The 26574-nt window shown below is 46.0% G+C and overlaps 1 long non-coding RNA gene across 1 annotated transcript; it reads left to right on the top strand.

The window, feature by feature from the left end:
• Positions 1-15018: 15018 nt before the first annotated feature.
• LOC310685947 lies at positions 15019-25414 on the top strand. Its single transcript, XR_014515614.1, has 3 exons — positions 15019-15225; positions 24362-24570; positions 25057-25414. It is a non-coding gene; the product is annotated as an uncharacterized lncRNA (long non-coding RNA).
• Positions 25415-26574: the final 1160 nt, after the last annotated feature.

Here is a 26574-nt window from a genome sequence, read left to right as displayed (position 1 = left end):
TCCATCTGGCTCATTATCTGTGTCATTGCTCAGCAGGGCCGTCTGTCTTTGAAACAGGTTCCAGGCACTTTGGCTTTATTTAAGTCCAGTAGCCAGGGATCCCTGCTTACTCATAGAAGGACAGAATCATAAAACTGCAGAGTTGGAAGGGACGCCAAGGGCCATCTAGTCCAACGCCCTGCGATGCAGAAATCTCAGCTAAAGCATCCACGACAGATGGCCATCCAACCGCTGCTTGAAAACCTCCAAGGAAGGAGAGTCCACCACCTCCTGAGGGAGACCATTCTACGGTCGAACAGTTCTTCCTGTCAGAAAGTTCTTCCTGATGTTTAGTCAGAATCTCCTTTCTTGTAACTTGTAAGTTCAAGTCCTACTGTCCAGAGCAGGAGATAACAAGCTTGCTCTCTCTTCCATGTGACAGCCCTTGAGATATCTGAAGATGCCTATAATATCTCCTCTCAGTCTCCTCATTTCCAGGCTAAACATACAAAGCGCCTCATAAGGCTTGGCTTCCAGACCCTTGCTCTTTTTTTAAATAATATTTTTTATCGAGTTGAAAGGTAAAGGGACCCCTGACCATTAGGTCGAGTCGTGACCGACTCTAGGGTTGCGGCGCTCATCTCGCTTTATTGGCCGAGGGAGCCGGCGTACAGCTTCCAGGTCATGTGGCCAGCATGACTAAGCCGCTTCAGGCAAACCAGAGCAGCGCACAGAAATGCCGCTTACCTTCCCGCCAGAGCGGTACCTGTTTATCTACTTGCACTTTGACTGCTAGGTTGGCAGGAGCAGGGACCGAGCAACAGGAGCTCACCCCATTGCGGGGATTCGAAACACCGACCTTCTGATCAGCAAGCCCTAGGTTCTGTGGTTTAACCCACAGCGCCACCTGCGTCCCTTTATTGAGTTTACATTTATTGAGTTACATTTACTCAATGTAAATGTAAACTTTATTGAGTTTACATTTTACAGTGGTGCCTCGCAAGACGAAAATAATCCGTTCCGCGAGTCTCTTCATCTAGCGGTTTTTTCGTCTTGCGAAGCAACCCTATTAGCGGATTAGCGGATTAGCGCTATTAGCGGTTTAGCGGTTTAGCAGCTATTAAAGGCTTAGCGGCTTAGCGGCTAAAAGGCTATTAGCGGCTTAGCGGCTTAGAAAAAGGGGGGGAGTGAAAAAAATCGCAAGACGTTTTCGTCTTGCGAAGCAAGCCCATAGGGAAATTCGTCTTGCAAAGCGCATTGAAAAACGGAAAACCCTTTCGTCTAGCGGGTTTTTCGTCTTGCGAGGCATTCGTCTTGCGGGGCACCACTGTACCATAATCGCATTCCATTCCATAATCTCATAACCAAAAAACACTGCTCAAACTGAGCTTTGACTTCCCCCCCATCCCACTCTCTGGCTTTCATAAATAATCCCTTACATCTTAGCATTTCTGTAACCACTTATTTACCTTCTTTCTTACTTAATAAAATTCACCTCATTAAATGTAAACCAGCTCCCAATATTAACATTACAAAATATTTCAACTCAGACCTACAAACGTTTTCAAATGTTGCTTCCAGACCCTTGTTCATCTTGGTTGCCCTCCTCTGAACACAGTCCAATTTGTCAATATCCTTCTTGACTTGTGACACCCAGAACTGGGCATAGTATGGTGTGGTCCTCAGCCTACGGAAACCACATTTGGTTCCTCCTCCCACACACTCCAAGAGGAAGTTCCCTCTTCAGGTATTTGCCCTTGACCCAGGAACATGCTATATACATTTGGTTGTCTATGAGGAGATTTCACCCCTCCCATACCCAAGAATCTCCTGACCATCTCCTGATGATTTCTGCTGACTCCACAGAGAAGAGGAGGCGTGTCCTGCCTATTTACTTATTCTGCCCAGCAACATATCTGTGTGTGAGAGAGAGAGAGTCAGTCAGTATATCGGAGAGAGTGAGAGTGTTAGAGATCTTAGAGATTATATTGCTGCTAAGAGCAGCTGCAGACTCTCAGTATAGCATTGCTTTATGCTCAGAATACTTAGCTCTGTATATAGTATTGTACCATAGTTGTAGTTATAGAATAAACGGAAGATATTTTACAGAGCTGCTCTCCGAGTGGTTTATACTCTGCAAGACTCTGCAAAACTCTGCTGCGCAACGACTGAATTATTGAGACAGTGAATCCGGTGCTCTCAGCTCCAAGCTGTGAGTCCACAGCACTGTGACCGTTTCCTGCGGGAAGGAGGTCTCTGGCGGTGCTACCCAGCTCGCCCAGCCCAGTCGGGGTTGAGGTACATGAGTCCAGTTGGCGCACTGGCTCTAGGGCGATGCTGACATCGGTTATGGGCCCAGTCGTTGTTCCAGTCGTCTGACCTGGCGTTGTTCCAGTCATCCAAGGCGTCCCAGTCGTCCCAGTCACCAGAGGTTTCTGTTGCTGATTGCCGGACGGTGGAACGGACGCTGCATGCTGGACTGATTTGTGGTGCCCAGAAGCAGAGCTGTTTTGGAGCAGAGTATTCAAGCTGCCGCTGTTGCTGTTGCTGCTGCTTGATTTATGGAGGTATGTTGCTGACTGCCAAAGGAAGAAGATAGCATCCCTGTTTGCCTGTTAATTGCGCTCTGAGTGGGAGAGAGAGTGGCTGAAGGAGTCAAGGCTTTATCTGTGTTGCACGAGGGAAGTGTCTTGCTCTAAGTAATAGCAGACATGGCCTGTGCACATTCTGGCCAGATGGCTCTGTCCTTTCCCCTCCTGACGCCTGAAAACTATGCAGTTTGGCAAGTAAAGATGAAAGCGCTTTTACAGAGGGAAAAGCTATTTCACACGATAGAAGATGACCCTCCAGATAAGGATGATGATAATTGGGCTGAATGGCATGCTGCAGATATGAAAGCCCGAGGGACAATTATTTTGAGTGTTTCAGACCACTTGCTGATGAACTTAGAGGGTCAAGAGACTGCACAAGCTGTTTGGCATAAGTTGAGAGATATGCATCTGAGGCAGAATGCTGGTTCCAGTGTGATTTTCTTTAAGAAGCTGTGCAGGCTGCAGTTGAAGAAAGGTGGTGATTTGCCTAGCCATCTATCTCAATTAAAGCGTCTCAGACAGGACCTTGTTCAGCGAGACCTGGCTATTTCAGAGGCTGTGTTTGCAATGCTAATGATCAATAGCCTAGATGAGTCTTATGATGGAGTAGCTGCCCAGATTTCCACGATGCCTTCTGACCGGCTAACAGAAGATTATGTCTCTAGCGTGCTTCTGAATGAGTGGGATCGCAGACAGGCTGTTAAAGAAAGCCGGGACAATGGTGCTGTAAAAAATGTGCTTGAAAATGTGCCTGAGTCTTCAGCAGGGGAAAGTGAAAGTGAAACTGCTGCTGTTAAAGCTTTGAAATTGAAGCGGTGCTTTTCGTGTGGAGCACAAGGCCATTTGAGTTTCCAGTGTAAGAAGTCTTCAAAGAAGAAGGGAAACTTCAGAAGCAGAGGGGGAGGAGGAAGAAATCCCCAAGCACCTGCTACTTCAAAGGCCTTGATCTCTCGCTGTTCCAGTCAACGTGGGCGGAGTTTCTTCGTGGTCGACTCTGGCTGTTCAAACCACGTGGCCAAAGATAAGAATCTCTTTGTTCAGCTTGAGAAGCAAGAGAAAGTAATTCATCAAGCAGATGGGACAGTTCTCACAAGTGTGGCTCAAGGAACTGTATTCTTAAAGAGCCTGAATGCAACTATTAAGAATGTCCTGTATGCGCCTGATATTCAGGACAATTTGTTGAGTGTTTCCCAGCTTGATCGTCAAGGGTTTAAGGTGGTGTTTGCTAAATCTCGCTGTGAAATTCTTAGAGATGGCAAGCTCATTCTGTATGCAAAATGTGTAAATGGATTGTACCAATTGCCTTTTGTTTCAGGTACAGGCACTGCAGAAGCAACTGAGAAAGAGTGTTGCAATTTGTCTGTAGATAAGAATGAGAAGTTGCATGACCAATGTATTCATTATTATCACCGTATTTATGCTCATCTGAATTTCCAGGCTGTGGCAAAAATGCCTGATATGGTTCAGGGTATGAGGTTGAAAGAATGTCCCTACCACATGAAATGTGTTTCTTGTGCAGAGAGTAAGGCAAGGCAAGCTCCCAAAGGTACAGAGTCTGGGAGAGAGGCCAAGAAACCATATGAAGTCATTCATGCAGACTTAGTGGGGCCTCTAGCGCTCTCTAGAGGCAATTCAAGGTTTTTTATGGTTCTGATAGACTCCTATTCAAAATATGTTTGGGTCTATGTGCTGCAGAAGAAGTCTGAAGCCTTTACCAAGTTTCGCCAGTTTTGTAAATGGCTCAGAAATGTACATAATGAGAATGTACGTTTTCTTTTCACAGACAAGGGTGGAGAGTTTTGTTCAGAAGAGTTTGAGAGTTTTCTTTCTGAACAGGGCATTGAGCATAGGACGGCCACGCCCAGATCACCCTGGCAGAATGGTTTATGTGAGAGAGTAAACCAAACCCTGCAGCAAGGAATCAGAACACTGTTACATGATTCAGGGCTGCCCAATCCTTTTTGGGCTGAAGCTCTGTCGTTTTTCTGTCACGTGTATAACAGGAGGTACCAGTCTAGTATAAATTGCACCCCATATGAGATGCTTCACGGAAGAAAGCCATGTGTAAAGCATTTTAAAATTTTTGGTTCGGAGGTTTGGGTGCACACCTCGCAAGGTGACAAACTAAGCAAGCGTGGAGAACATGGCATTTTCCTAGGTTATGAGAAAGGGTCTTATCGTGTTCTGATCACAGACACGAAAACCATAAGGCTGACCAGGAGTATTGATGACAATCCACAATGGGACAGAGTTGGTGTTTTTCAGTATCATCCCATTTGTGATGATGGTGCAAAAGGGGCAAAGAAAGTTAAGAGGGAGGCAAGTGTTGTTGGTGGTGATAATCCTGATGCCAATGTAGTTCCAGATGGTGGCACAGATTGTCAGAGCTCAAAAGCCTCAGGTGAGTCTGACGCTGACTCAGACTTAGCAGCTTCATATACTTTAGCTCCCCATTCTCCCAAAGAGGAGGAAGCACCAGAACAAGAGAATCAGAGAGTTTTGCGCAGATCCGAGAGAACAACCAAGGGTGTACCACCGAAAAGGTTTTCTGAAGAGTTTGCAAAGACTGCGGTCACAAGCAACTCTGGTGGAGTTTTTAAACCTAGCATGAAGTGTGCTGAAAGTAATAGCATAAAACGCTTCATTTATTTCCTTACCTGATATTTGAAGGAAAGCGTGTATTTGAGTTCTGAAAATGGTTTGTTCAAATCTGCCTAATTAGAGATGTCAATTTGCATGTGAGAAAGAGAAATGTGTATGAAGATTTTTGCAGAAGCTGCTTATTCAAAATGGTATTGTAAAAGTGTGTTACATGCTGGGAAAAGAGATACCTGCAGATATGTTAACCAAGGTTGTAAGCAGAGAACAACTTTTGGAGTGTGTGTGCAAATTGCAGTTATGTTAAAGATTCTTGAAATGGTCGGATGAAATGGGGGAGGATGAGGAGATTTCACCCCTCCCATACCCAAGAATCTCCTGACCATCTCCTGATGATTTCTGCTGACTCCACAGAGAAGAGGAGGCGTGTCCTGCCTATTTACTTATTCTGCCCAGCAACATATCTGTGTGTGAGAGAGAGAGAGTCAGTCAGTATATCGGAGAGAGTGAGAGTGTTAGAGATCTTAGAGATTATATTGCTGCTAAGAGCAGCTGCAGACTCTCAGTATAGCATTGCTTTATGCTCAGAATACTTAGCTCTGTATATAGTATTGTACCATAGTTGTAGTTATAGAATAAACGGAAGATATTTTACAGAGCTGCTCTCCGAGTGGTTTATACTCTGCAAGACTCTGCAAAACTCTGCTGCGCAACGACTGAATTATTGAGACAGTGAATCCGGTGCTCTCAGCTCCAAGCTGTGAGTCCACAGCACTGTGACCGTTTCCTGCGGGAAGGAGGTCTCTGGCGGTGCTACCCAGCTCGCCCAGCCCAGTCGGGGTTGAGGTACATGAGTCCAGTTGGCGCACTGGCTCTAGGGCGATGCTGACAGTCTACCCAGCATTTCTTGAACAGTGGGTCCAACAGACAGTCCATTATTCAATAACTGGCTCAACAGGAAGTGATCTGACCATGACAAGGGACTGATGTCAATTTCAGATCATCCTCTTCCTGCTCAGCTGAGAATGCAAGGTCCAGGATGTATTGGGAAATAATTTATAATGAATTGAAAAAAAATGTTTCAAAGTACTTTTCAAAAAAAAACACAAAAAACAGAGTCCATTTTGTTGGGGATAATTCAGATGGAAATTCCCAAGTGTCAAAAAAGGTTATTTATGTATGCCACTACTGCAGCCCGTGTTTTGTTAGCCCAAAAATGGAAAACAAGCGAGGTCCCAACCAAAGAAGAATGGCAACTTAAATTGATGGAATATATGCAGCTTGCTGATTTAACATACGTATAAAATAAGAGAACATGAAGAACTTACATTTAAAGAAGATTGGAAAATGTTTATTGAATATATGGGTGGACATGTGTACATTTAAAAACGCTGACAGCATTAAGATCAATTCAACAGTGTAGATAAGTTTTGGCTAAGATCAAGTGTAGTATCTGTTCTTATCAGTTTAATATCTGATATGTCCTCTGTTTGAGGACTATATATTAAATGGATTTTTAGAGCTGGGAGATGGAATAGGGGCTTGCTCCATCCACTCCATGCATTGACCTGGGATTGCAGTACCTCCAGGAACAGCGCACAAAAAACCAGTGTAGATAAGTTTTGATGGATGTAATAATGGAATACTGAATGGTTTAGCTTATGTAAAATATGCAGGGATTTATGGTATGTAAACTGATCCACGGAAAGAGAAGAAGGGAAGTCATTGACTGAAGGTTGTTTAAATGAATATTCTAAAATGTAAAATAGAAAAACTTACTAAAATTATACAAAAAAAAAAGAGAGAGAAAGCAAGGTCTAGAGTGTGGTCGATGATGTGTTGAGACAGCCCCATGGTTGTCATGGTAGCCATGAAGTCCTGAGCTACCCCAAAGCCAGTCATCTTGGCACAGATGTTGAAGTCTCCCCAAAACCAGCAGTCTGGGAGTCATCCATATCTCCTCTGAGACCAGCTCTGTCAGCTGAGCCAGGGAGACTGCTGGGCAGCAAGACCGGTGGTAAACCAGCAGAATACTTAATGTGTCCCCATTGCCCAGTGCCAGGAACACTGCAGAACATAGTCCACAATGTCGAGAAGGCTACCCCTGCAAAATGAAAACACCAACTTTTCAATTTCTTTCATTCATCCTTGTATGCCTTTGTATCCCCACTAGATGGCACTTGGTGCATTTTCTCTGGATGTTTTCGCCCTCCTGCAGCTGACAGGATCCCTGTAAATACAACCAAATTTCATAGAATCATAGAACTGTAGAGTTGGAAGGGACCCTAAGGGTCATCTAGTCCAACCCCCTGCGATACAGGAATCTCAGCTAAAGCATCCATGAGAGGTGGCCACCCAACCTCTGCTTAGAAACCTCCAAGGAAGGAGAGTCCACTTTAAACAGTCACGGCTTCCTGGGAACTCTAGTTTATTAAGGGCGCTGAGAGTTGTTAGGAGACCCCTGTTCCCCTCACAGAGCTACAGTTCCCTGATTGGTTTTTCAATCGATCCCTCTTCCCAGGGAAATCTGGAAAATGTAGCTCTGTGAGGGGAAAAGGCATCTCCGAACAACTCTCAGCGACCAGAACAAGGTAGAGTTATCATTTATTTTATGGCAGTGGTAGGAAACTTTAGCCTGTGAGACAGAGGCCACTCTGTCTTCTCCTCAGGTTGCTCCTCACGCCGTGTCCCTCACCAGCCTTTCTTACTTGGAGGTGCATAGCAGCACCAGGACCGTGGAACTGAAAAGCTGTAACACTGTGCATAGCTGTCAACTTACAGATTTGAAAATAAGGGATCAGCAGCCAAAATAAGGGATTTTCAGAGCACAGGTATGTTCAACTTCTGAGCCCCTCTGAGCCAAAGGCAGAAAGCCCAGCCAGCAGCCAAGCGAAGCCTCAAGCGGTGGTTCCCACAGCGCAGCAACCCGGCAAAGGGGATGCAGCAAGGAAAACCACTGTCACCTCTCCGCTGGGAAGCACTGAGCAAAGGCGAGTCCCCAGGCAACGCAGCCGATTTGATCGGCACAAGGCATGCAAGCTCCACACACACACACCCCGTCGTTCTTAGACTCCTTATTGGGTGAGCAACGCAGCCAAGAAACACAGTTGGAGCCTCCCTCCTCTGGCAGGGAGGGAGGGAGAGGAGCTGCTTCCTTTGAAACCCAGGAAATTTAAGGGACATCATCAATAAGGGACAGCAGCAGGACAAAGCGCTGGGATAAGGGACTTTCCCACCAAATAATGGACAGTTGACGGCTATGAACGTTGTGATGTCTAACGTGTTTTTCATTCCAGGTCGAGAAGCCCAGCTGATGCAGCGTTGCTGTTCTGTTTCAGGCTGCAAACAGAGTGAAACCATCCAGAAGAATGAAAGTGACATTATAAATGGCTTTTTCTTCTTACTCTGTTGTGATGTTAACATAGGGGGTGGTGGGAAGGTTGGGGGGACATGTGACGTTATGTCTGATAACCATTCTTTTCATGCAGGATGTGTGCATGGGTCTTTCAGATTGCTGGTGTCTGACACGAAGATGGTCAGGTGTACCAGTGCTCAGGACAAAGCAAAAGGGGGAGGCAATATGGGTATTTGGCAAAGGCACCTATTGGTGATGATGACAGTGACAAGGCAAACCCAGAAAAAGCCAAGATGCTAATGATTGGATCGGACATGTGGGTTCCAAAGTCACAGAGCGATATGCTCAGCAAACATAGTTTCAGATTCAGACAGAGTTTCTGATGGGAACTATGACAAGATAAACCTGGGAAAAGCCAGGATGCCAATGGATGGGTCTGACATGTGGGTTGAGATGTCACGAGGCAGGAAGCATAGATTCTTCCTTGGGTATGTTGATGCCTGCTTGGAAAGTTTCCTTCAACTGTGATGATGCTTCTTGCTTAACTGGATTGAGAGATTATAGGGAGCATGGAAACCTCTGGCTTCTGCAAAGCTGGAATGACACCCACTCTGTGTGTCATTGCATACAGCCCCTGGAAAGTTCCCTGCAAAGGAAAGTGGCCCTTGTGCTGGAAAACATGCCCCAGTTTTATGATGTCCCCCGGCCCGTTATCAGGGTAGATGAAGAGTGGGCTGTAATTTCTTTCCATAATAAACAAGCAGACAGTTAAATTGCTACTGAGATGCTCCCATAACTGCGAGGCCCAAAGAGATGAAGGCCCAGCTGCTGCCATTGCACTTGGCAGCTGAGTTGATAAAAAGGCAGGCCAAGGAGAAAGACATTTTTCTCCCTCCCCAGCAGGACAAAGCTGGCAACGACTGTGACCATCAGTTGTGCCCAATTTCCTTCCACTTGGAAGAGGTGAACCTGTGAATGGAAGGAGGTGATCATCCGGCAATGGGATGCTGCGGTGTGATAACAGGGCAAGTTCGCTTGCTGAGTGGGAGATTGTGGCTTGAAGGCTGTTGATAACCATCGTCAGAAGCTGGCTGGTGCCTAGCGATGGACCTCATGGAAGCAGGCAGGAGTTGGTGGGTGGAAGCTGGTGGCGTTTGCATTTGGAAGCCAGTGAATGCTGCAGAAGCAAACTGATGTTTGTGGATCTCAGCTGGCTGAAGTTCAGAAGCCAGTCAACAGAAGCCGGTGGCTATATTTGTGGATTGAAGCCACAGACCCTCCTAGTGTCCCTGTTTTCCAAGTATGGTCCCAGATTTACAGAAGCCGTCACGGTTTCTGATTTGATCCCACTTTTCCCTAGGATGTCCCCATTTTCACTGGGGAAATGTTGGAGCGTATGGAGGTTATTTGACCCCCGAGACATGGAGAGAAGTAACTATACAACCTTTAGAAAACATCTGAAGGCAGCCCTGTATAGGGAAGTTTTTTTTAATGTTGTATGTGTGAGAGCATGGGAGGCTTTGAGGTGACTGGTGTTTGCTGATGTGATATGTGAAAGACAAAACAGGGTGTGTGAGAAAGGAAACTGGTGAATATTCATGAATGGATGAAGTTAGCAGATGAAGTCACCAGGAAGAAGCCAAATGAGGTGTCTGAGTGATGCTGCCAGATGATAGTTATCCCACTAATTGTCCTGGGGGTTTTTTTTCCCTTCCAGGTATGTCTGAAGCTGGAGAGATGTTCTGAAGACGACCAGTGACAGCAATGAAGAGAACTCCAGGGCTTAAGCAAGCCAGTTTACATTTTTAGATAAATGCCCCCCCCCAAAAAGAAAATGTCTTTTTAAATTCACAACATGGTATTCCTGGGCCTGTTGGCTTTGTCCATGGAGTTTTCTTGGCAGGGATACTAGAGTGGCTTTCCGGTTCTTGCTCCAGGTGGGTCACATTTGGTCAAAACTTGCCACTATGACCTGTTCATCTTGGGTGCCCTGCACGGCATAGCTCATAGCTTCTCTGAGTAATTCAAGCCCCTTCGCCACGGCAAGGCAGTGATCCATGAAGGTGTTGGAAGATACTCTTGAGAGTCTCATGGACTGCAAGAAGATCAAACCAATCCATTCTTAAGGAAATCAGCCCTGAGTGCTCACTGGAAGGACAGATCCTGAAGCTGAGGCTCCAATACTTTGGCTACCTCATGAGAAGAGAAGACTCCCTGGAAAAGACCCTGATGTTGGGAAAGATGGAGGGCACAAGGAGAAGGGGACGACAGAGGATGAGATGGTTGGACAGTGTTCTCAAAGCTACCAGCATGAGTTTGACCAAACTGCAGGAGGCAGTGGAAGACAGGAGTGCCTGGCGTGCTCTGGTCCATGGGGTCACGAAGAGTCGGACACAACTAAAGAACAACAACAAATTCCTGGGCCCTTCTGTCTGAGATCCTTTCAACAGGCAATACTGAGCTGGCTGTGTTTCAGCTGAGAAAATATATATATGCCCAAAAGCAATGTATACAAGTAATAGATCTACCATAACATTTTCAATTTTTTCATAGATGTCAGCTGGCATGTGTTTGTGTGAGTGAAAGGCACCAGGCTGGGGAGGACTGCTCTGTTCTGCATGCTGTGAGTTATCTTGCTTTCCTTTCATCTTCGCTGCTGGGGTTGCAAGAGATCCCAGTTGCACAACCCTGACCTTCATTCATTCATTCATTCATTCATTCATTCTATTTCCAGGCTGTTTTTCATTTTAAAAATCCAAAAGGTCCAGCTCCGAGGGCCTTCTGGCAGTTCCCTCACTGCAAGAAGTGAGGTTCCAGGGAACCAGGTAGAGGGCCTTCTTGGTAGTGGCGCCCACCCTGTGGAACATCCTCCCATCAGATGTCAAGGAAATAAACAACTACAGTGGTACCTTGGGTTACGAATTTTATTCATTCCGGAGGTCCGTTCTTAACCCAAAACCATTCTTAACCTGAGGTGCACTTTCACTAATGGGGCCTTCCGCCGCCCGTGCGCTGCTGGCGTACGATTTCTGTTCTCATCCTGGGGCAAAGTTCATAACCTGAGTTACTACTTCTGGGCATAGCTGTCAACTTTTCCCTTTTCTTGCGAGGAATCCTATTCGGAATAAGGGAATTTCCCTTAAAAAAAAGGAAAATGTTGACAGCTATGCTTCAGGGTTAGCGGAGTTTGTAACCTGAAGCATTTGTAGCCCAAGGTACAAAGGTATCTGACTTATAGAAGACACCTGAAGGCAGCCCTGTTTAGGGAAGCTATTAATGCCTGATGTTTTATCGTGTTTTTAATATTCTGTTGGGAGCTGCCCAGAGTGGCTGGGGAAACCCAGCCAGATGGGTGAGGTATAAATATATTATTATTATTATTATTATTATTATTATTATTATTATTATTATTATAGCAGTTTACAGCGGAGAGCTACACTTCTCAGAGTGGTTTAATAGTCAGTCCCTCACCCACAAAACTGTAGGCCTGGCACAAAGGAAGTAGCAGGGCAGAGCTGACTGAAAGTTGTGGGGCAGATCAAAATGGTGTCACCTTATTGGTGGTAGGGCAGAGTTGGCTAGAAATGGCCTGGTGGGGTCAGGCAGGCTGGATTAGACCAGAGGCTCTCCACTGACAGGGCAAAACAGTATTGCAGGCGCACTGTGTGGGCAGTGGATAAAGAGCCACATCAGTCGTGTCAATGCCTATTTGCCAGAGCAATGGTGCGTACACTGTGTGTGTGCAGAAGGCACTCTTCTGCAAAGTCCTTTGGGGATAAATCTTTTGTGACAAGCAGCCCTATGTAAATAAGTGTACAGTAGTCTGTCAGCAAATCTGTTGAGGCAATAACGTCGTTGGTTGGGGTTTTTTACAAAAATAAAAATTCAGCAAACTCCTGACAACCGTTCCAAAGTTTTGCCGCACAATATGACTGCTGCTATCATTAGGCATTAGCTTTGTTTTCTCTTGCTTTTCGGTTGCCCCAGTAAGCGTCTTGTGACTGCTGGATGGAAAATCCCATCCATGCATCTGTCTCCCTCTGTGCTTATCTGCCTGCAAACCCAACTCCCTGCTGTGCTGCTCAAAGGGTGGCTGTGCTTCAGTTCACATATCTATTTCAGAAATTGAAAATTTGGTGGGTTCACCTTCTTCCCCCATACTTCCTTAACCCTGAAGCTTATGGGTTGAGCCAATGTATCTCAATAGCCAAAGAGGGTTCGGACTCATCTCTCAAGCAACTGGTCTCTATGGTTTTGTAAGGTATGGGCTCATACCAGAGGATCTGCCAGTCGCAGCCAAAAAACTTATTATCCGCACCAGCTGAACAACTGAATGAACTGGTGGGTCTGAGCTTTGTCGCTCCGCAGTGCTCTCCTGACAGTGGCAAGGGGAAAAAGCATCATTGGTCAACCTAGGAGGAACCAGGTGACTTGTGGAGCCAATAGGGGTCTTTTTTCTTTTCATTAGCAGGTAAATCTTTATTTTAAGTTAGTGTCTCCGGGTGAGGAGTAGGGGGTGGGAGTAGAGAAAAAGGAATGTAAACACAAGCTGGGTGCAGAGGCTCCCCATGGGGAGCAAGGCCTGGGGTGGGTGCTATCTATTGGGAGCAGTGCAAAAGGCTGAGGAGGGGCTTGTGCTGCCGCAAACAAACCTACCCACCCCCTTTTCAGGAACTGGAGCAAGTACTGCTCTGCCGGATCTCTGAGCCTGGCGTGAGGGTCCTGGCCCCTGGGGGCAGCCGGCCTGAGGGGTCCCCCTCCCGGGAAGTGACTAGGAAGTTGGCTTCTGCAAGCAGCGTGGAATTGTCCATAGACTCAAATTCTGTCTCTTCGCTCATCCCATTGTCCAGACTGGACCTTGTCCCAGAATCAAGTTTCTCCAGATCGCTCTTTGAGGCCTGTATCTCAGCAACTGCTCTCGACAATTCCTCCTCCTCCTCTTCATCAGCCCCCACATCCTCTGGTGGATGTGAGGCAGCCTCTGTTTCCTCAGGGCCTTCTTTAGGGACCACAATCCGTCGGTGGACGTCTTCCGAATGTTGAAGCATTCCGGATCTTTCCCAGCCAGATAACTGCATTGATAAGGACTCTCTGGGCGACACGCTGCCCCAGATCCACTACTAGTACAAAAGGATTCTTGCTGGCCTATTATACGTTTCCGAGGCATGGCTTCCCAGTAGGGGTTGGGTGTCCCATTTCGCCACTTCAGGTAATAATAATAATAAGAATAAGAATAAGAATAACCCTGCCCATCTGGCTGAGTCTCCTCAGCCACTCTGGGTGGCTCCCAATCAAGTGTTAAAAACAGTACAGCGTTAAATATTAAAAACTTCAGATGTCTTTTAAAGATAGGATAACTGCTTCTTTCCTTCACATCTGAAGGGAGGGTGTTCCACAGGGAGGGCACCACTACCGAGAAGGCCCTCTGTCTGGTTCCCTGTAACCTCACTTCTCACAATGAGGGAACCGCCTGAAGGCTCTCGGCACTGGATCTCAGTGTCTGGGCTGAATGATAGGAGTGGAGACGCTCCTTCAGGTATACAGGACCGAGGCCATTTAGGGCTTTAAAGGTCAGCACCAACACTTTGAATTGTGCTCGGAAACGTACTGGGATCCAATGTTGGTCTTTCAGGACCGGTGTTATATGGTCTCAGCGGCCGCCCCCAGTCATCAGTCTAGCTGCTGCATTCTGGATTAGTTGTAGTTTCTGGGTCACCTTGAAAGGTAGCCCCACGTAGAGCGCATTGCAGTAGTCCAAGTGGGAGATAACTAGAGCATGCACCACTCTGGTGAGACAGTCCGCGGGGAAGTAGGGTCTCAGCCTGGGTACCAGATGGGGCACACATTCCAGTGATTTATAAGTAATCGCCAGCCATCAAATCCCATTATCTGGGACCTTGTTATCCACTATCACATTCAATCATACAAGCATAGAATCTTAGAGTTGGAAGGGACCCAGGGTCATCTAGTCCAGCCCCCCTGCAATGCAGGAATCTCGGCTAAAGCGTCCATGACAGATGGCCATCCAACCTCTGATTAAACACCTCCAAGGAAGGAGAGTCCACAACCTCCCGAGGGAGACCATCCCACTGCTGAACAGCTTGTGGAGACCTTACGTTTCTGGTATAGCACTGGGTGAATGCAGCTGGTATAGCACCGGGTGAATGTGATCCCACGGCGAGGACCCCATAAGGAGTCTTGCCGCGGCATTCTGCACCCACTGGAGTTTCTGGGTCAGTCTCAAGGGCAGCCCCACGTAGATGGCTATGCTCTGCCTCCACAGTCAGAGGTAGTGTGCAAAGGAATTCCAAACAGCAGTGGCTGAAGACAAGACAGTCAGGCTGTGTATCCACAGCAGTGGCCAGAGAAGGAATGACTTCTGGAAGGAGCGCAGAGAGAACAAATGCCATGTTGCATCTGCAGCAGCCCCAGCTGAAACAAAACATGTCTCTCCCAGATCAGTCTCTACTGCCACAGTCTCGCCTACCTCACAGGGTTGTTGTGAGGATAAAATGTAAAGGAAATACCCATGTACACCAACTCCTGGGAGGAAAGGTGAGAATAAATGTTGTGGTAATAATAATAATTATAATTATAATAATACTCTCTCCTCATTAGGGAATGGGTCCTATTAAAAACTGCTTTGGACATTGCTACCATTTGCAGGAAGTGTCGAATAAGGACACACTTGGAAGACCTACGGTAATTAAATTTAGAATTCTGTTTTTATGATTCACCAAATATTGATACTTTTGCTGAAATAAGCTAATAAGATGTTTGTTTGTTTGTTTGTTTGTTTGTTTGTTTGTTTGTTTGTTTGGCCTGCCCATTTGCTAGAACACAATGTAGTCATTGTAGCACATGACAGAGGGAAGGGATTACCAACTCAGGGCTGATTTCATTCTGCCAGTGCCCAGCAGTAACAAAAGACTCTTCTTAACATTTGCTTCCTCCCAATATCCGCCTAAAAGACAAACCACTTTATGTCTAAGCCTGATTAAAACAAAAGCAAAAAAAAAAAAAAAAGGATAGCAAATACCGGAACTATAAACGTCATATGATTGCTTATCCTATGAGCAATGATATCCAACAAACTTGTTCCCCATCAGTACAAGGATTTCTGGTGGAAAGAATCCCTGGAACCGATATAGGCCAAGTTTAGTGGGTGGAGAGAGAGGAAGTTCCATTGTACAAGCAGAAATCCTTGTGCTGATGGAACGAATTATTGAGATACTGCCTCATATTTTTAAAATGTGGTTGCAGCACAGCATTCCTCTTCTGAGCTACACATTTACAAATCATGCACAGTGTATTTAGTACAGTGGTACCTCTGGTTACTAACTTAATTCGTTCTGGTGGTCCGTTCTTAACCTGAAACCGTTCTTATTCTGAGGTACCACTTTATCTAATAGGGCCTCCCGCTGCCGCCGCACCGCCAGCACGCAATTTCTGTTTCATCCTGAGGTAAAGTTCTTAACCTGAGGTACTACTTCCGGGTTAGCGGAGTCTGTAACCCAAAGTGTTTGTAACCCGAGGTGCCACTGTAAAGGGGGTAACAATTTATCCCTGGTAGTGAAAGCATAGCTACGCAGCCCTGGTCTCCTGAAGATCTGGCTCTGCTTCTCAGAAGGAATATTTTGGCAAAAGATGGCAAAAAAAACCAAATAAATGACAGAATAGGGATAGTAATTTGATTCAGCTTGCATATAAAGATGGACCTGCCAAATTCACCCTTTCCAAACCATTGTTTGAACTGAAATACAAATTGTCCTTTGACATTTCCACTCCTCTGAATTTTGCGATGCACTTCTCCAGGCAAGTAATGTGTAAAAAAAATACATACATGAGGGTAAAATGTGCCTTAAAATATGCACATGATTTTTAAAAAAAAAAACAGCATCCCAAAATGCATTATATGTGGGGAAATTGCTATGCAAAAATGTGTATGTCAGGCAAGGCTGGCCCTACCATTACAGTAATACAAACAAAACACGTAGGCTGTTAGTTAGTAGAAAATATATAGTGGAATAATGATATCATTCAAATTACAGTGGTGCCCCGCAAGACGAATGCCTCGCAAGACGGAAAACTCACTAGACGAAAGAGTTTTCCGTTTTGGAGGTGCTTCGCAAAACGAATTCCCTATGGGCTTGCTTCGCAAGACGACGATGCCTTGCGAGTTCCTGGTGGTTTTTTTTCCTCCCCCCCTTTTTTCTAAGCCGCTAAGCCGCTTATCAGCTGATCCGATCAGCAGATAAGACGCTAAAAGCCGCTAAAAGCGCTAATAGCGCTAATCCGCTAATCCGTCAATGGGCTTGCTTCACAAGACGAAAAAACCGCTAGACGAAGAGAATCACAGAACGGATTCTTTTCGTCTTGAGAGGCACCACTGTATAGGAGTAAGCCAATCATCTCAAAAGTTTCAAAAGTAAAGTCTCTGAATAATCTTCTATTGAAACTTTTGAAAGACTGTTGAGAGACTGTCCTTAGACATCTGTTTTGAACACATGGCTTGACGGTCCTCGCTACCACTCTTTTATTGTACATATAAACTTTGATTGGCTTACTCCTATAATCTGAATGATAAAATTATTCTATTACAGTTTTGTGTATGGGATCCGTTCCGGAGTCCCGGCCGCCAGCTGAAAAGGACGCAGGGCAAAGTGCTGCCTCTGCACACACGCACAAAGTGGTTTGTGCTTCTGCGCATGCACGAAGCGCGATTTAGAGCTTCTGCGCATGCGTGAGTGGCAAACCCGGAAGTAACCTGTTCTGGTACTTCCAGGTTTCCTGCAGCCGTTCACCGGAATGGACACTAGACAAGGTGGATGTTCACAGAGGTATTACCATATATATTTTCTACTAACTATTAGTAGTTGTGATTGGTTCTTACTGCAACACAGGGGTTTGTTCTTGGCCCTACCATTAGACAGAGCGAGGCAGCTGCCTCAGGTGGCAGGTGCTGGGGGGTGGCAGCAGTCTCCTCACCATTTCCCCTCAGCAGAGGCAGCTCCATTTGAGGAAATGGGGCAGTGCCCTACCAACCCCAGCCTGCCCTGAACCAGCCCCACCTGCCTACCTTCTTACACACAACCAGTCAGGGGACAGCGCTGCCTGTCATGGGCTCTGGCTTCATCTCCTACTGTCAGGCTTCCTTTATTCTGCCATACCAATTCCAATAGGCACCAGTCACCACCATTCTCCCTCAGTCCCCTAAGCCAGACTGCTCTGCCCTGCCATACCTGGCCTGCTGTCCTTAGGCCCGCCGAAGGCGCAGCCCCTTCAACTGTGTTGAAGTAAGGTTCAACTGCCTGTCAGAATCGGGGGGCGCCATTTTGTCCTTTGCCTCAGGCAGCAACGCAGCTAGAGCCGGCCCTGATATTGGGCAAAATGGCATACAAAAATGTGTCTGCTAGGAGAAATTCTCACAAAAATGCGGGCGGATTTTTACGAGGGCTTTAAAAAACAACAACCCACCGGCTGATATGGAAATGTGGAGAACTGACCTTAACAGCTGAGGAATAGGAAGCTGAGAGGGAGGGAATTCCACAATTTAGGGGCTGCCACCAAGAAAGCCCTGTCGCTGACCACCATTTCCAGCACTTCTAAGTCTGGTGGAACTACTAGGAGAGACCCCACCCCTTCCACAAATCTTTCCCCAAAATAAAAACATCCAAACAAAACTTATTTTCCATTATTGTGCCTCATTTTAGTCCCACACAGGGAACAAAGTACAGTATATATACATTGACAATCTGAACTGAGGCTTCGTGTAGTGTGAATGAATGAAATATTTTTGGCTGTGGCTGCAATTTTTCCATTCTTCCTGGAAATGAATGAACTGTTTTTTTGCTCATTTGGAAAAACCCAATTAACCTTAATAACAACTCTTTAAAAAAAAAAAGGCTTCCACTGACATCCATTGAGTTGGTAGCTCCTTCAACAGTCCCATTCACAGGAAAAGTTGCGCGCAATGAATTGGGTGTCAAATTTGTGAGCTGATAATATCCAAAACCTTTTTAAAAAGAAAGGGAAGAGGGGGGGGGAAATAACCTCTCTGGGCTGCTGGAGGCTTGTACCTTTTGTTCAATGAACACTTGAGTTATTTTTATGAACAGCTGACCTAGATTCTCCGCCTGAATTAAAACGTCCCCCTGCAGCTCAGCAAAGACAGAAATTCGCAAGTTGCCCAAAAGCTTTTAAGCATGGAACTAAAAATGAGCCTCAGCTTTGCAAGGGGAAAAGCAGCGCCCATTAGTCATAGAAGAGATTTTGAAAATATGCCCATGGAGAAAAATACAAGTTAGTTCAGTGTCTAAGGCTGGCACTGATATTGGGGAGTGTGAGGTGGTCACCTCAGGAATCTGGTGACCACCTCACACTCCCCAATATCAGTGCAAGCCTTAGACACTGAAGTAACTTGTATTTTGTGCCCCATGGCTGTTTCTCCTGAGCTATTGCACCAGAAGAAGCCTTGCTTGCTTGCTACTGCGTAAGCTAGCTGCTTCATCTAACCATATAACACCAGTCCTGAAAAAGCTACATTGGCTCCCAGTATGTTTCCGAGCACAATTCAAAGTGTTGGTGCTGACCTTTAAAGCCCTAAATGGCCTCGGCCCAGTATACCTGAAAGAGCATTTCCACCCCCATTGGTCAGCCTGGACACTGAGATCCAGCTCCAAGGGCCTTCTGGCGGTTCCCACACTGCGAGAAGTGAGGTTGCAGGGAACCAGGCAGAGGGCCTTCTCAGTGGTGGCGCCCGCCCTGTGGAACACCTCCCGTCAGATGTTAAGGAAATAAACAACTAGCTGACGTTTAGAAGACATCTGAAGGCAGCCCTGTTTAGGGAAGTTTTTAATGTTTGATGTTTTATTGTGTTTTCAATATTTTGTTGGAAGCCACCTAGAATGGCTGGGGAAACCCAGCCAGATGAGCAGGGTATAAATAAATTTATTATTATTATTATTATTATTATTATTATTATTATGGTCACGAAGAGTCGGACACGACTAAACAACAACAACAACAGTGGTCTTCTCCCAACACAGCTCAGTGTCCAGGGGGAGGGCCCTGACTGAGTGAGCTGGCAGAGAGGCAGCCAGCCCAGGCACACCCTCCAGCAGATATAATGCATATCCATATGTTTCTCTGGTCCAGGCACCCCCAAACACAGCCTTCCAGCTGTTCTGGGACTACAACTCCCATCATCTCTAGGTAATAGGACCAGTGGTCAGGGATGATGGGAATTGTAGTCCCAAAACAACTGGAGGGCCGGGTTTGGGGGTGCCTGGTCCATAGGAGCCAAATCCTAGGGACCAAGGGGTCTTCTGCCCCCCAATAAAATATTTGAAAGGGCTGTCCCCCCCCTCATTTGATGGGCGTTGCTATTCAAATGGTGTGTGTGCAACTTGTCATGTGATTGATTATGTGGGGCTGAGCTCTGGTCCCATAACTCATGGTGGTGCTGGCACAGCTGTATTGCAGCACATGTTTGAATGACCAGGCCTGGATCTTATTAGTTTTATTTTTTATTTATTAAATTTGTATGCCAGTCTTCATCCGCAGGTCTCCGTGCGGCTGTTCACAATTTAAAATTGCAATACAAAACCCACAAAATACATAGTAAAAATAAGAACAATAACAAACCAATAATCCCCAATCTTACAACACATTTAAAAGGGCATCGAATGTCCATCAGCCAAAGGCTTGGTTGAAGAGGGATGTTTTCACCTGGCACCTAAAGGTGTATAATGAAGGTGCCAGCCAAACCTCCCTGGGGAGAACTTTCCACGAATGGGGGGGGGGCACTGCAGAAAAGGCCCTTTCAGATTCAGCAAGCTGGAAGCCACGTGTACCTACAACTGTAGGCCCAATTGGTTCTAGGGGGAGGAAAATTTACATTTCTATCTGCTTTATTTACAACATGGAAACTTTTATGAACTTTGATCCTCTCTCCCTTTACTCTCCTTCTTTCTACATTAAAATGCCCAGTTGCATATGGGCTTGCCCCAAGCAAGGTGGTATTAGAATCTTCTAATAAATAAGTACATTTGCTATGCTGAATGCTTCCGGTGGGTGGTTTTGTTTGCAGCTGAATTCTGCATTTTGTTCTACACTGTTCAATTTTATTGAATAATTCTGTTTTGGACCATGTGTATTTCCACCCTGGGACCTTCGAGTTAAGGGTGCGTGCTGTTCATAAACAGATAAATGAAACTAATTGGGAGTAATTTTTAAAACGGTCTTTTCTCAAAAGCCTTTCATTCTGTAAACATCTGGGCAACAAACTGCAAAGTAGGGCACATTCCTTTCTCTGGGAGAATTTGCCAGAGAGCTGTTTATTTTTAGAGACCTGTTTAATGCTATGGTTTATTTATACGGGTAAAAAAGAAATGCGGTGATTGCTTTATTCTCTTCGCGCCCCTTCTCTTAAGTTTCACACTGAGATCAGGTGTTTGCCTCTTCGGAAATAAAATTAGACTTGAATCTAGAAGCTTAGAAACCCCAAAGACCTGATCTTTTGTAATGCACTCCTGCAAAAGAAACAGTACCCGGCGAATTCTTGGCAGCCAGGAATCCAAAGACAGGAAGGAGAGGGAAGGAGGTGAAAGACCAAGAATCAGCTTATCAGAGAAGGACAAACACAAACACCTACGCAAATTGCCTAGGGACACAACACGGGCAGGAGAATCTGCCCCCTCATCATCTGGAGAGAGAGACATGGTATTGAAAGGTACCGTATTTTTCGCCCTATAGGACGCACTTTTCCCCCACCAAAAATGAAGGGGAAATCTGTGTGCGTCCTATGGGGTGAATGCAGGCTTTCGCTGAACCTTGGAGAGTGAGAGGGGTCGGTGCGCACCGACCCCTCTTGCTCTCCAGGCTTCAGGAAGCTATTAGCAAGCCTGGGGAGCCTGCGGGAGTTCCTTCAGGGCTCCCTAGGCTGCGAATAGCAGCCTGCTGCACGGAGCGCAGGGAGCGCTGAAGCAGAGCGCCCCGCGCTTCGGGCAGACATCAGGCAGCCCCACAAGCTCGGGGGACAGCGGGGAGGCGGAGCGCAGCCATCCTGATGTTCCCAGACCTGGTTTGGATTCCCCAACCTGGTTTGGGGGGGGAAATAAAGGGGCGAGATTTCCTTTATTCCCCCCCAAAAAAAAACCTAGGTGCGTCCTATGGGCCGGTGCGTCCTATGGGACGAAAAATACGGTAATTTTGAAAGATTGCAGAGAACACACAGCAGAGATGATGGATCTTTTTCGGACCAGGGGCCACATTCCCTTCCGGGTTTCCCTTCCAGCGGCTTCGTGCCGGTGGGCAGGGCCAGAGGCAAAATGGGCGTCGCAAGAAATGTAAATTTCTTTCTCATAATATTCAATAAAACCAAAAGTTCAGAGATTACGTCCCCTTTGTCACTTAAGACTGAGCTATATATAAGACTGAGCTGCAAATAAGACGTTTTAAATGTGTTGTAAAGTTCAATGTACAAATGGGACACTAGATGGCAACTGTGAGCTATGGCAAATTCAATGCTTTTTAAAAATAAAATAAAAATTAAAGCATTTCCACAGCCGTTTTTTATATGTGTGTAGATTCCACCTGAGCTCCTCTAAGTAATGATATTTCAGAGACTATTTTTAAGAGTTCATTTTTGAACTTTTTAAATTAAAAACAGCAGCAACAACAACAACAGTGTGGTTCGCCGGAAGCGGCTTAGTCATGCTGGCCACGTGACCCGGAAGCTGTACGCCGGCTCCCTCGGCCAATAAAGCAAGATGAGCGCCGCAACCCCAGAGTCGTCCGCGATTGGACCTAATGGTCAGGGGTCCCTTTACCTTTACTTTTAAAGAAGCAGCTAAAAGAGAAAACCCATCAAAATCTGAGAAGTCATTCACTGAAAGGTTTTGGGGGGGAGGGTTGCAAAGGAAGGACTTTTTCAAAGGACTACCGGTTCCAAGTTCTACACAGAATGGCCACCAATATAGACAGGTTTACAATGAGGGATTAAGCAAATTCATATGGGGGGGGGCAGTTTGAGGTTTAACCACAAAGGCTACTGGCTCAGATTGTTGAGGATCAAATGGGAGTATGCACCTGAATTAGAGGTGGGCAGAAGGTACATCTGCTGCTAAATAATAATAATAATAATAATAATAATAATAATAATAATTGTACCCCACCCATCTGGCTGGGTTTCCCCAGCCACTCTGGGCAGCTTCCACAAATAACAAAAATACACTAATATGTCATACATTAAAAACTTCCCTGAACAGATCTCTGGCTGTTATGTAGTACATTGCCAGTAGGACTTGCAACAGATTCTGACTCCCAGCTGAGCCTGGTAAAGAGAGATCCTTACCAGTATCAGCCTCACGGGTCAAAGCTGGCAAGTGGGCAGGGCTGGCAAAGATGCCAGGGGCTGACATCATTATGATGTCACATGGATTGACAAGCAGGTTGTCCCACCCACCCGTCAAAATCCCTGGCACACAGTTCCCATGCGTCTTGCTGCTACTACAGGCGGCAAAGGGGGAGGAGAGATTTTTCTCTCCTTCCCACAGCAGTAGAAGGGTTGTTATTGTTTTTAAATGACTTTTATCCAATTTTGGGGCTTTCACTAGTAAATTGGCATGTGTTACACCACCTTGAGTGGCTTATGGGTAGGTAATCTATGAAATGCAATAACTAAATTAAAAATACGCACACGACAGTGAGTGTGAATACACAACTGATTACAATGCTGAGGCAACCCCTACACCCTAGCACATTCTTAAATAAATGCTATTTTTAGATCTCCTTGTCCTGCAGGTTTGTCCACGCTCCATCTAATTGTACTCCGAGACAAAGTCCAGCATCTATTATGCATTTTCCAGTGACTTCTTGATAGCAGTAGATTGGTTACCATGGCAAATACAACCCTGTTTGCATATATAGAGGAACAGAGCAGCGGAAATGGATAGATAATGCCATGCCTGAAACTACATAGAAAGCTTTTAAAGCATTTATTTATATATATATATATATATTTAATGTTCTGTAGAGCAGAAATCAGCGCTTCAGAACATCATACATAATTCACTGCATTTGGAAACCTACAAAAGAGGTGCCAGAGCAATGTAGTGAATTTGGTTGGTAAGGATGGGTCTAAATCATGGGTAGGCAAACTAAGGCCCAGGGGCCGGATCCGGCCCAATCGCCTTCTAAATCCGGCCCACGGACGGTCCAGGAATCAGTGTGTTTTTCCATGAGTAGAATGTGTCCTTTTATTTAAAATGCATCTCTGGGGTATTTGTGGGGCCTGCCTGGTGTTTTTCCAAGAGTAGAATGTGTGCTTTTATTTAAAATGCATCTCTGGGTTATTTGTGGGGCATAGGAATTCGGTCATTCCCCCCCCCCCAAAAAAAATAGTCTGGCCCCCCACAAGGTCTGAGGGACAGTGGACCAGCTCCCTGCTGAAAATGTTTGCTGACCCCTGATCTAAATCCTTCCAGAGCCATGAAATTCACTGAGCGACTTTCAGCTAGTCACTTCTCTCAGCCTAACCCACCTCACACGGTTTTTGTGAAGTTTTTAGAAAGGGCCTCAGGCCGAAATGGAGTTCCTTGGACGAAGATCAAGCCACAAAGATGACAACAGGAACTTGGTGTGTGACGGCGCAGCCTGTAAAATAAAATTATTAGCCGAGAAAAAGGGGAGGGGATTTTACAGACATCAGTGGAATGGTGCTTCCAGGTGGACCTTTCAAAGCGCTTTCCCCACAGGGAGACCTTACAGGGGTTTTATGGGACATGCAGTTATCCCAGGATTTCTCTTTCTTTTGTCTGTTCTTTTTCCAAAACAGAAGATCCGACTGGAATGTGTGCAGAGGAGGGCAGACAAGATGATCGAAGGTCTGGAAAGCCAAGCCTTATGAGGAACAGTTGAAGGAGCTGGGTATGTCTGGCCTAGAAAAGAGAAGGCTAAGAGGAGATATGACGGCCATCTTGGAGGGTGGTAGCCTCTCCTTCCTTGGAGGGTTTCAAGCAGAGGTTGGATGACCAGCTGTGGCAGGTGATTTAGTTGAGATTCCTGCATTGGAGGGGGGTTGGACTAGATGACCATTGGTGTCCCTTCCATCTCTATGATTCTATGACTTTTGGGAAAGATCTGAAATGGCAGCACACACGAACACACACGAACACAAGTGTGGGTGCTTCTTTGTGCTTCCTTGCCCTTTTACTATTGAGCTTCTGCTTGGTCTAGTTTAGCCATACGCAGTGGTCTTTTCCAACACCACACCACCTCTCTTCCGATTGCTCCTCACCTGATCATACCTGGGCTACTTTGTTCCTGTCCACCATTCCTGCCACGGCAACACCATGTTTGCTATAGCACAAGATTGGGGAAACTTTATCAGCCCAGCGGGTGCATCTGGGCAAACATCCAGAGGTCACATACCAGTCCTGGGAAGGGCCAGAAGCAAAGGTTGAGGGAGAAATTAATATAAATGTTATCTTTGTTCAGCTGGCTACTTTCTCAACACGCTCCTCTGTCCAGATAAGCAAGAGGCATTACAGTCGTACCTTGGAAGTCGGATAGAATCCGTTCCGGAGGTCCATTCAACTTCCAAAACGTTCAAAAACTAAATTACAGCTTCTGATTGGCTGCAGAAAGCTCAACAACTTCAACCCTAAAAAAAGCTCTTCACTTCATCAAATCTGGCCCTCTTTGAAAAAAGTTTGGACACCACTGCTCTTGAGGCATCTGTACTGCAGCTGTTAGAAACCATGCTAGACAAGTTGGAACTTAAATTTACTGGGTGCTTGTTTATTTACATTTCTGTATTGCCCATAACCTAAATCCCCTGGAAGGTTTGCAAATACAAGATGCAATTGAAAAACCGAAGAACAGTAAAAAAAAAAAAAAGGTATACAATACAGTGGTGCCTCGCAAGACGAAAATAATCCGTTCCGCGATTCTCTTCGTCTAGCGGTTTTTTTGTCTTGCGAAGCAACCCTATTAGCGGCTTAGCGGCTTAGCGCTATTAGCAGTTTAGCGGCTATTAAAGGCTTAGCGGATTAGCGGCTAAAAGGCTATTAGCGGCTTAGCGGCTTAGAAAAAGGGGGGAGCAAAAAAAATCGCAAGACTCGCAAGAGCCCTCCTCCCACCGCCAGCCTTTGGAGGAGGTCCGAGGACAGTGGGGAAGACGCGCTGCGCTTCCCCGCTGTCCCGGAGATTTCCCTATGGGCTGTCGTCTTGCGAAGCAAGCCCATAGGGAAATTCGTCTTGCGAAGCGCATTGAAAAACGGAAAACCCTTTCGTCTAGCGGGTTTTCCGTCTTGCGAGGCATTCGTCTTGCGGGGCACCACTGTACAAATCACTGACCATGTGCACCCACGAACCTAAAAGCCAACATAAACAGAGGCATCATGATGTTTATCAAAACCAGCAAACAACAAAGCAAAACAGCATGGGGAAAAAGAAACTGGTGCAAAAAATTAAATAGCAAGAAAAATATATGTGTATCGAAAGATCATATGGAATGGAAGTGAGAGCTGGACCATAAAGAAGGCTGATCGCCGAAGAATTGATGCTTTTGAATTATGGTGCTGGAGGAGACTCTTGAGAGTCCCATGGACTGCAAGAAGATCAAACTTCTCCATTCTGAAGGAAATCAGCCCTGAGTGCTCACTGGAAGGACAGATCCTGAAGCTGAGACTCCAATACTTTGGCCACCTCATGAGAAGAGAAGACTCCCTGGAAAAGACCCTGATGTTAGGAAAGATGGAGGGCACAAGGAGAAGGGCACGACAGAGGACGAGATGGTTGGACGGTGTTCTTGAAGCTACAAACATGAGTCTGACCAAACTGCGGGAGGCAGTGGAAGACAGGAGTGCCTGGTGTGCTCTGGTCCATGGGGTCACAAAGAGTCGGACACGACTAAACAACTAAACAACAACAATCGAAAGATAAAAGGCTTGGGAGAAGAAAAGAGTATTTTCTCAAGATCTATAACATAGCTGACAGGTCAGCCTCTCTGGGGATGCTATTCCATGAATGGAGTGCCACCACCGA

The sequence above is a fragment of the Podarcis liolepis genome (genome assembly GCF_965112155.1).
Source record: "Podarcis liolepis genome assembly, chromosome: 1".
In the NCBI taxonomy this organism is placed as follows: domain Eukaryota; kingdom Metazoa; phylum Chordata; class Lepidosauria; order Squamata; family Lacertidae; genus Podarcis; species Podarcis liolepis.
This window is presented reverse-complemented; position numbering and strand designations above follow the sequence as displayed.